The 11215-nt window shown below is 40.4% G+C and overlaps 1 non-coding gene across 1 annotated transcript; it reads right to left on the bottom strand.

The window, feature by feature from the left end:
• Window positions 1–1691: 1691 nt before the first annotated feature.
• Window positions 1692–1822, bottom strand: LOC132534536 (small nucleolar RNA SNORA44). Its single transcript, XR_009546236.1, has one exon. It is a non-coding gene; the product is annotated as a small nucleolar RNA SNORA44 (small nucleolar RNA).
• Window positions 1823–11215: the final 9393 nt, after the last annotated feature.

The following is an 11215-nucleotide window of genomic DNA, read 5'->3' as shown; positions in this document are numbered from 1 at the left end:
GTTTGAAAAATGACTAAAATTCATTGATGTTGAGGTGCACTTTTTTTCACATTTGACACTTCTAAAATTTGAAACACCTTGATATAGTATGCCTTAGTATAACTGGCAACACTTTTTCATTAGTGGGACAAAATAAAGGCATTAATTTCAATCGCTTTCATCTTAGAGTCAATAAAACAGGTAATTGTCACTCCACACACAGGTTAGCTACTTAAACATATTCTAAACAGCATTTCATTGGAATGTTTTTATATTTATACCAAAACTTCTTGGTGGTTTTGTAAATATCTTTAAGGATTACAGAGCAATGTTGGGTTTTGTTTTTTGGTTTGTTTGTTGTTGGTTTTTTTGTTGGCTATTGATAACATTTTTAGTTAAAGTCACTATTGACGTGGGGGGGACATTTTCTTCTTATAAATCTGGAAATATATGACCACTCCAAAAAAAATAGCTTTTCCGAACAGACTTCTTCTTCTAGTGTTTGCCCTTCTTCCGTAGCCAGTTAATGGCTTTGAAAGTGACTGGGATCCATGTGGATTCAGTCGGCTAGGAAGGATCGTCAGTTTCCCTAATGAATGGGTACTCACGGGATGCACCACGGGAAGGTCGATCCAATGCATCCCTCCGAACAGACTATGATAGGAGAAATAGTCATAAACTTAAAAAATTAGAAATTAATTAAAAGACTACTCTGCTTATATCTTCTTTTTAAAATGTATGTCTAGATCAAGAACTTGACACCTTAAAGAAAAGAAAGAAAAAAAGGACAGAGGGTCAGCAAAATAGATGAGCTGAATAGCTCGCTCTTTTGCTGTGTATATACCGCCCATGTATACAAGCGCAACTCCCCCACCCTATTAAAGAGAGCTTCAGGGCTGCGGTGTCTCTCTATCTCACTCTCCCTTCTCCCCCACCCCCACCTCCCTCTCAGCTTCTATATCTCTTTCTGGTATGAAGTTGTTAAAGCTTCATATAACTACCTTCTTATACTGCTCTCATCCTGAATTAAACTAAAAATAGACTAAAAGTAGGGGGGTTGGGTGGTGGCACACCTGGTTGACCGCACATGTTGCAGTGAACAACGACCCAGGTTTGAGCCCCCGGTCCCCACCTGCAGGGGGGAAAACTTTACAAGTGGTGAAGCAGTGCTGCAGGGGTCTCTCTGTTTTTCTCCCTATCACCTCCTTCCCTCTTGATTTCTGACTGTCTCTATCCAATAAATAAAGATACAAAAAAAGAAAAAACTAAAAATGGTGAAAGGCTAAATGCACTGAGCATAATAAAGTATTTTATACTTGGGGTCATCCTTCCATTAAAGACATTAAATCTTGTTGTTTTTTTAACTTTTTAAAAAAATTTTATTTTTATCAACACTAGAGAAAGATGGGATGCTTGGGATCAATCTTCAAAACCTCAAGACTGTGGCCACTGTAGCCCCTGCCACTCTTCCTTGTCCCAGCTTGGTTCCTTTTGATTCTCCTCTATATTGCCCAGTACATCCTAGGAGCAGATGAAGATCGCTTTACTGGTAACAGGTCTTACGAGAAAAGCAGAACTCCAGCAACTGGTCTCTGTCACCATCTTTACTATTGGCACTGCCAGGGAATCTGCTGAATAAATTAAAATTTCTTATGTTCATTCTAACCAAAACTGGTAAAAATCCAAGAGAAAATATTGAAGTCCATGTTCTGAAATATAGGAAAGTTGGGTGGCAGCTACAGGTATTATACTGAGCTGTGCTGTCAAAGTCTCTCCAGTTTATTCTTGCATGTAGTTGGAGAGCCCATGGCTACCACCAGCCATAAACCTTGGAAACATGCTGAAGACATTACGTCTTCTTTTATTATTTTTTTAGCGATTCAGTATTGATTTACAAAATTACATGTCAGAAGGGGTATAATTCCATGCTGTTGCCACCACCAGAGTTCTGAATCCTAAGTCTCCATTGCAAACCACTGTGGTTCTCCCAAGGTTGCAGACACGGTTAACAGTCATCTCTACAACTGTCTGTCCACATTAGTACATAATTGTCCCCTTTTTCTTCCAGGTCCAATCCTCTCTTCTCCAAGCCACACATAACCCTATTGCTATATCCAAATCTCTCTCCTTTTGTCCTCTCTCTCTGGGACCTGATAGAACTGGAGTTCAGAGGCCTCTTATCTTCTTCCTATCACTTCTCCACTGGGAGTATGGGTCAAAGTTGTTTTGGGGGTGCAGAAGGCAGGAGTTCTGGCTTCTGTAACTGCTTTTCTGCTGGAGTTGGATATTGGCAGGTCAATCCACATCCCCAGCCTGTTTGTCTTTCCCTGGTTGGTAGGGCTCTGGAAAGGTGAAGTTCGAGGACACATTGTGACATCGTCTGCCCAGAGAAGTCAGGGTAGAATCAAGGTCGAATCTGCATCTGGTGTCTGAGAGGTGGCAGGACATAAAAGTAGACAAAATGGTTAAGGAACAAGAACCAAAAACTAGAAACAGCAGATGAGGTTAGGGATCTTAAGGTGGAAGAAAGCTTGGAAGTCTATTTTAGGCATGTTTCTGGGGGCCCACAACTATGGTAGTTTTTGCTTGGGTTTGATAGCATGAAGCTAGATTAAAAAAAAAAAAAAAACATTGGAGGCCAGGTGGTAGCGCAGCGGGTTAAGCACACGTGATGCGAAGCTGGGCTGATCAAATGACACAAGTGGCAGAAAATAAGGTCATCAGATAAAGAGAGGACTGCAAAAGTAGGATAATGGCAAGAGACAAGTTCACTTAATAATGGCCCTTATAGTCAACATCACACCACCTAACCATCTGGGGCTCTAGTCAGGGAATCCTTGGATTCCCACACAAATACGATAGGCCTGGACCTCTAATGGATCCCTCCCTGCACCACCACTGGCCACTTCTACTAGGAACATCATCACAGGCCCTCTTGTGGGCCCCTTCAGGACCGTGCGCTCACCATACACAGCTGTGGTAGGGACTGCCCCAGTCCCTGGAGGGAGGCTGGGATGTCCTGCCCTGCCACTAGAGGGAGACTGGTCCTGAGGTGAGTGCAGCCTGCATTGTTCTCAACTGGGATCATGAGCTGTGAGCTCAGACCAGTAAGGGCTTAGAGGTTACACGGGTGCTGGTGCTAAATATAAATGTGTATATGGGCCCTGGACTGGGTGGAAGTAAACAATTCTATCCACAGAGTATTTTCAAGAATGGGAGCTATTTTCTGCCCTTAGCCAACTGTAGCTCTTTGATGCCATTTTCTCAAAATGTTTTTTTTTTTGGGGGGGGAGGATGAGGGGGATCTGCCTTCTTTGGGCCTTTCTGTTAGATTGCTAAGCTAACTTGGTCTAAGTCTAATCAATTAGAGAATTTATAATGCCTTCTTTTGGCAATACAACTAGGTTATTTTTTATCAGTAATTTTAGTATATTTAGATAAAATGTTCAGTCAAACTGAACCTATGTTTCTGGGAGCTAACGTGTAAATTCAGAAAAAGAAAATGCTTATTTTAGAAATGAAAAAAACTAAGGAAAGTTGAGGGTTAATTACCAGCTAAGGTAGATTCATTTCACCCGAGGCTCATTTAATGCATGTGATTCCACTTTAACAGTCTAAAATTAAACGGCCCCACCAGTTAATCTGATTCTACCACTCAGCACTGCGGTGCAGTGTTAGCCTGGCTCAAAGCTGAGTTTTGCGTGTAGTAAGACAAGCACCTTATTTTGCCACCTGTCCTCCCCACCTGAAATATTTCAAATCTAAATAATGTCAAAACTGCTTCCTACCTCTTACCTGAGTACATTGCATTTTCAGTGACTCCTCATAATGTGAGCTGGCCCTTAAGTTTTCCACAGGATCATAAAGGAATTGAATCTTACATGGTGGCTGTCATGTATTCTGCTCTTGAAATTTTCCATTCCGAGTAATCTCAAATTCTCCATCCTGCCTTTGTGGTCAAGCATCCAGTTCTAGCAAACTGGTGTTTCAGTAAGGTGCTTTGTCTAGGTTTAGTTCTTAAGAGCCTCATAAATTCAACAAAGATGTATGTCTCTGCCTATAAAAATAAACTTGTTTGTTCGTGTGTGTGTGTGTGTGTGTGTTCCACAGCTGTGTCTTAGTGAACATGGTTATTGTGACTTCTTTGTACATTTGGTCTTAACTTAACCTTTACCCCATTCTTTTTTTTTAAGTAAATCTTTTTTTAATATTTACTTATTTCCTTTTGTTGCCCTTGCTATTTTATTGTTATAGTTATTATTGTTGTTATTGATGTTGTTGTTGGATAGGACAGAGAGAGAGGGGGAGAGAAAGATAGACACCTGCAGACCGGCTTCACCTCCTGTGAAGTGACTCCCCTGCAGGTGGGGAGCCGGGGGCTTGAACTGGGATCCTTATCCAGTCCTTGTGCTTTGCGCCACCTCCATATCTCCCCCTCTCCATATCTCTCTGTCCTATCCAACAACGACATCAATAATAACTACAACAGTAAAGCAACAAGGGCAACAAAGGGGAATAAATAAATATAAAATAAATAAAACCAGATCAGAACTTCTTACTGTCAGGGCTTTTATGAAAGATAGAAATGATAAAAGAAGCTATCAAATTTGGGGGGGGTGGTTTGTTATAGTCAAATATATATAGAAAATATTGGGTTACTAATTAACAAGTTTTTAACCATATAACTTCTCAAATACTAATGAATCCATCTCTATCTCCTAAAGAGAAACACTGAAATGTGTCTTTCAAAGCACACTGCTAGCAGGGAACTGGATTCCACGGAATACAATTTAAGAAAAATTCTATAGGGCAGGGGAGGTAGCATAATGATTATGCATAGTGCCCTCACCACCATAAGCCAGATATAATTCTTTAATATATACTGGTTTCTGTTTGCAAAGTGTGATGTGGTTTTATTTATTTATGTTTGTTTCAAATTTTTTTATCCTTCCATAGATGAAAGTTTACTGCAAAATACTATTCTAAAAGTTGAGCTTTTTCAGAGTTAATTGGGATCTTTTTCAGTATTCATCAACCAGTGGAAACTAGAAATAAAGGGTTTTACCACTAGGTGGTGACAAATACTATCACTCAGAAACAGTGATGTGCCTCTTTGCAACATTAAGACACTGAACAACATGATTAGATTTGTATTGTTTAAACTGAAGTTTTAAAGTTTGGTATCCTCAAGAATCACAGCAACTATGTGAAATGCAGACACATTGATTCTGTAGATTGGGGTGGGCAGGGGCGGGGGTATCTTTTCAACAAACATGCTAAGTCATTCTGATAAGATTGTGAGTGGCATTAACTTTTGCTATCTCACAACCTAAACAGATTCCATATGTTGAGCCCTAGGTGGAAAGTTTTAAGAGTAACATGTTGAGAAGTTTCTAAGTCTTTATATCTTAGGTATTTTTTAGAATCAAGCATCTGACTTCCCCTTATGATAAGTAAATATGAATTGCAACAAACAAATGAAAAAATACAGTGTCATAAATGATAGAGTCTGGAGGAAAATGACAGGCTAGATATCTTTTTTAAAAATATATTTATTCCCTTTTTGTTGCCTTTTTTATTGTTGTAGTTACAATGTTGTTGTTACTGATGTCGTTGGATAGAACAGAGAGAAATGGAGAGAGGGGGAGAGAAAGACAGACACCTGCAGACCTGCTTCACCTGCAGGTGGGGAGCCAGGAGCTCGAACCGGGATCCTTATACCAGTCTTTGTGCTTTGTGTCACCTGAGCTTAACCCACTGCACCACCGCTCTACTCCCCAGACTAGATTTTTTATATAACCGTGTATCTTTTGATGTTTACAAGGGAAGCGAAATACTTGCTCGGAGCTGCCTAGTTTACTTTTAATTTTAAAGTGAATTATGTTAATTATCATTAAAGATTTTTGGCTCTAATGATTTATGTAGGCATGTCTTATTCTTTTTAAATAGCAAAGGAATATAATGATATGTAATTAGCATCAGTGTCTAAAAGTCTGAAATTGGATCATTGAAAGTTTGTATAGCGGGGGGGGGGGGGGGGGGGGGTAGACAGCATTATGCAAAGAGATTCTCATGCCTGAGGCTCCTAAGTCCTAGGTTCAGTCCCCTGCACTACAGTAAGCCAGAGCTGTGCAGTGTTCTGTTGTTTCTGTGTCTTTCTCTCTCTGCATCTCTCTCAAAAATAAAATAAGTAAAATACTTTAAAAAAAGAAAAGAAAAAAAAAGTTTGTGTAATATGTGTGAGTTCTCGCAACCCTAAAGTGAAACCTCTTATAAAATGAATGGTATTGATACACACCCAAAACCATTTGATTTGTAAAGACATTGCAACTTTCTGAAATGTCTTAATAAATGCATAAAACGCATTATCACTGAGGACACATCCTGATATTTACATAATATTTTTTACTTGGTGTAGTCTTGCTCCTACCTGTGGATGGTAAGCTTTATTAAAAATAATAACAATTATTTCTATACATTGATTTCAACTAAGAGAAAAAATAGAGGTCTTCCTTAGTAGATATGTCAGTTTTATTATTTGCTTTCTAATAAATGGATTGCATTATTTCCCTTTTCTAGAAACAGGAACTCAAGAACACATGGATTCTGGCAACGAAAGGTATGGTATTGCTAGGGCTCTGGACAGAAACACTGAGTTAAAACGAAGTTGCAGGGGGGTCGGGAGGTAGCACAGTGGGTTAAGCACACATGGCATGAAACGCAAGAACCCTGTGAGGATCCTGGTTGGAGCCCCTGTCTCCCCACCTGGAGGAGAGTCACCTTACAGGAGGTGAAACGGGTCTGCAGGTATCTATCTTTCTCTCCCCCTCTGTCTTCCCCTCCTCTTTCCATTTCTCTCTGTCCTATCCAACAACAATGACAGCAATGACAACAATAATAATAACCACAACAATGATTAAAAAAAAAACAAGGGCAACAAAAAGGGGAAAAAGGCCTCCAGGAGCAGTGGATTCCTGGTGCAGGCACCCAGCCCCAGCGATAACCCTGGAGGCAAAAAAAAAAATGAAGTTGCAGTTCACTCATTACAGTGATCATTGCTTTGACTTTAAGATAGAAAGTAGCTGTGCTAAAGAGGAAACAGTTCCCACTGTACTTGAAGAAAGTGACCAGAGCCTGTAAAAAATCCTTTTGAATATTGAAAAGGGAGTTCAGAGAGTGCAGCTGATATCTGAGCTTCAAGGTTCTCGGAGGAAGCTGGCTAATCTCCAGCTGGCAAGTGCTTCATCCCCTGTGGAACCTTGATCAGACTGCTGCAAAATTGGGTGAAGGAAGGCATTAAGGTGTTTTGGGAAAATGGTTTGTGTTTGAAATACACAACCAGAAACTATGAAAAGGCAAGTATTCCCCCCTCCCAGAATTTTTTTTTAAAAAAAGAAGAAAAAAAAAAGCCCAGCATAATAAAATAGCCAAAATACTTATTGCAGAGATTCATGAATCTACACCTTGAATTTTTCCACCTGTCTGTCTTTGTTGTTTTATAAACAAATGATGTTACTGCTGATTTTCTTACTCCTCATTTCAGTTATCAGTAATAGTCATAACATTCCTGAGCATAAAGTTCTTGTTCTCGTGGTCTGGGAGGTGGTGCAGTGGATAGAGCATCGTACTCTCAAGCATGAGGTCCTGAGTTTGATCCCTGGCAGTACTGTACCAGAGTGATATCTGGTTCTTTCTCTCCTCCTATCTTTCTCATTAATAAATAAATAAAATGTTTAAAAAAATTTTAAATCCTATTTTAAAAAATTCTTGTTCTGTTATTTTTAATACAAAAAGAAAATATTTTTGTTCTGTTATTTTTTAATGTGGAAAGTAACTACTCCGGGGCCAGTCAGTGGCTCACCTGGTTAAGTGCTCACATTACAGTGCTCAGAGACCCAGATTCAAGCCCTAACCTTCAGGGGAAAAGCTTCAGGAGTGGTGAAATTGAGTTTTAGGTGTCTCTGTCTCTTTCCTTTTCTATCCTTTTCCCCTCTCAATTTCTGTCTCTACCCAATAATAAATAAAATCATTTTAAAAAACAGATTAAAAAGAAAAAACTACCTCAAGTTATCTGCCAACTTCCTAGGAGATCTAATTTATAAAAATGTATAATTCTTTTCAGCAGCAAAGACTGTCACATTAGATTTTAGCCATTGTAGATCCTTTTGTCATCCTTACATCAGTGAGCCATTGGCACAGGAGTCCTCATCCCTGCTCTATGTTAGTAACTTGGGGGAAGATTAATTATATTTTGTTACTTACTGAACTGACTTTAACAAAGATCTCTAATAGTCTACTAGTTGCTGAGAGCTCTGGGACTGACTCTGCCTGTTCACCCATATTAGTTATCAAGGAAATGCACATTAATACTTTAATAATACAGTTTGTACTGTTAGAAACAGCAAAAACAGTTTCACCAAGTTCTGCTGAGGTTAGGTTGGTGCAATCCCTCTTTAGAAATACTTGACAAGGGGGCCAGGTGGTAGCATAGCGGATTAAGCGCACATGGCACAAAATGCAACGCGTAACAATCCCTGTTCAAGCCCCAGCTCCCCATCTTCAGGAGGGTCGCTTCACAGGCGGTGAAGCAGGTCTGCAGGTGTCTGTCTTTCTCTTCCCCTTCTCTCTCCATTTCTCTCTGTCCTATCCCACAACAGCATCAATGGCAGCAATAATAAGGGCAACAAAAATGGGGAAAATGGCCTCCAGGAGCAGTGGATTCGTACTGCAGGCACCTAGCCCCAGCGATAACCCTGGAGGAAAAAAATAATAACTTGACAAATATCTAACAATGGAATACACATCTACACTCTCCACTCCCTGGTTCTGCTTAAAAGTATATGTCCAAGGGCGTCGGGCAGTAGCACAGCGTAGGGATCCCAGTTGGAGCCCTCGGCTCCCCACCTGCAGGGGAGTCACTTCACAGGCGGTGAAGCAGGTCTGCAGGTGTCTGTCTTTCTCTCCCCCTGTCTTCTCCTCTCTCCATTTCTCTCTGTCCTATCCAACAATGACGACATCAACAACAACAATAATAACTGCAACAACAATAAAAACAAGGGCAACAAAAAGGAAATAAATATTTTTTTTAAGTATATGTTCAGCAGAGAGAAGAAAATATATACCCGCCTGCTACACACACACCCCAAAAATGCTTTTAACATTATTCACAAAAGCCTCAAATTGGAAACAACCCCAGTGTCCATTGCTAGAATATATGCAATGGTGTACTCTAGGAAAAAAGTGAGTGGTCTTCAAAGCAATGTTGACAAAAGGACCCTGCCAACTAAAATGATGTATGACATTACCATGTGCAAGGACCCCAATGCAGGAGGGAAGTTTCATAAGTGGTCAAACTGCTGTAAGTAAGTGACTTTCTCCCTCTCTAACCACCTTTCCTCTCAATTGCTCTATATGAAAAAAAAAAAAAAGCAGTAAAAAATTCTGTATGGTTCATCCCCACTTAAAGTAGTGCTTAGAAGGAAAGCAACAAGACAGAATGGAGTTTGAAGGGGTCTGGTACCTTTTCTAGCTAGTATTGCAGTAGTGATGAGCTGTGCTCTGTGGCTCATGCTTTCTATGTGTTTATTTTAAATGCCTCTATGTAGTGTTTTATTTTATTGGATAGAGACAGAAACTGAAAAGGAAGGAGACAGAGAAGGAGAGAGTGAAGGAGATGCCTGCAAGCACTGCTTCACCACTTGTGATGCATTTTTCCTGCAGCTGAGAACTGGAGGCTTGAATCCAGGTCCTTGCACGTTGTAACCTGTATGATCTAACAAATGCACCACTGCCCAGTCCCAGCTCCTGGGTTATGCTTTAAAAAAAAAAAAATGTCTAAATGAGTTAAGCAAAATAAAAGATGAGATAATCCTGTAATGTAAAAAAACGATATATCGGGAAGTAGCGCAGTGGTTTAAGTGCAGGTAGCACAAAGTGCAAGGACCGGAGTAAGGATCCCGGTTCGAGCCCCCAGCTCCCCACCTGCAGGGGGTCGCCTCACAGGTGGTGAACCAGGTCTGCAGGTGTCTGTCTTTCTCTTCCCCTCCTCTCTCCATTTCTCTTTGTCCTGTCCAACAATGATGACATCAATAACTACAATAATAAAAAACAAGGCAACAAAAGGAATTAAGTAAATAAATATTTTAAAAAGCAATATATCAAAAAAGGCTAAAAGAATTTTTTTTTTTACTTTTAAGCATGAGTGGCAAAGAAATGTCTACTTTGGTGCAACAGCATGAAGAGCAAAAAAATGAGAGTAGAAAGAAGCTAAATCAGGGTTTGTATCAGAAAAAGTAGGTAGTCTTAGAGCCAAAGAAAACCCAACCCATAATCATCAGTGAATATGGGATGAAGAAGCCGGCAGGACAACGCCCAGCACAGTGCATATATTACTATCCTGGGGAAGTTGGGTTCAAGACACTCTCCACACACCCCCCACACACACACCTGCTGAGATTAAGCTTCCCAAGTGGCAAAGCAAGTGTCTCCCTTTCTACTTCCCTTTGTCTCTATTTAAAGGGGGGAAAAATCAGAACACTGAGAAACTACTTTCTGAACCCTCTAAGTTTTCATGAACCAGCTAAGGAAAAATGAGAGGTTTGCCCCAATATCATAGTGGCCTTTATCAACATTATACATTGTGCTTAATGAGATTTCCTTTAAGGGATCCTAAGACTTAAAAAAAATGAAAACAGCAAAGCAAAAGATAAAATTTTATTATTATTTTTTGTAGAGGATGGAACGCTTTATTTTCTTAGTTACGAGTTTATAAAGGGGTAGCTGTGCAGAGGAAGTGGCCAGGCTGGCCAGTGAGACCAGTATCTCCTTATAAGGGAAAAGAGCAAGGCAATGAGAAGGTGTGGATGGTGATGCAGAAACCGGGAAATAGAAGTTTGAAGAAGGTGAAGACCACCAGAGGGAGGAGGGGTGGGGTGATGCGAGGCTGATAGGAAGGTTGGAATTCCCCGTGGACTCTGGCCACATCTCGCTGGACCACAAGGCAGGCATGCCAAAGGGAGTCTGATAGATGAGCTTCTGGGGGGTAAAATTTTTTTAAAAAAACACTGATTTTCGTTAGTAACTGCATTATCACTTGCCAGAATTTATGATTGCAGAGCACCACTCTGGCTGGCACATGGGATGCCAGCACTGAACTGGAAACCTCACGCTTAAGAATCCAACACCTTGGGAGTAGGACCGTAGCGCAGCGGGTTAAGCGCAGGTGGTGTAAAGCACA

Source organism: Erinaceus europaeus, chromosome 18, assembly GCF_950295315.1.
Source record: "Erinaceus europaeus chromosome 18, mEriEur2.1, whole genome shotgun sequence".
In the NCBI taxonomy this organism is placed as follows: domain Eukaryota; kingdom Metazoa; phylum Chordata; class Mammalia; order Eulipotyphla; family Erinaceidae; genus Erinaceus; species Erinaceus europaeus.
The sequence above is the reverse complement of the archived record's forward strand: the minus strand, read 5'-3'. Positions and strand labels throughout refer to the sequence as shown.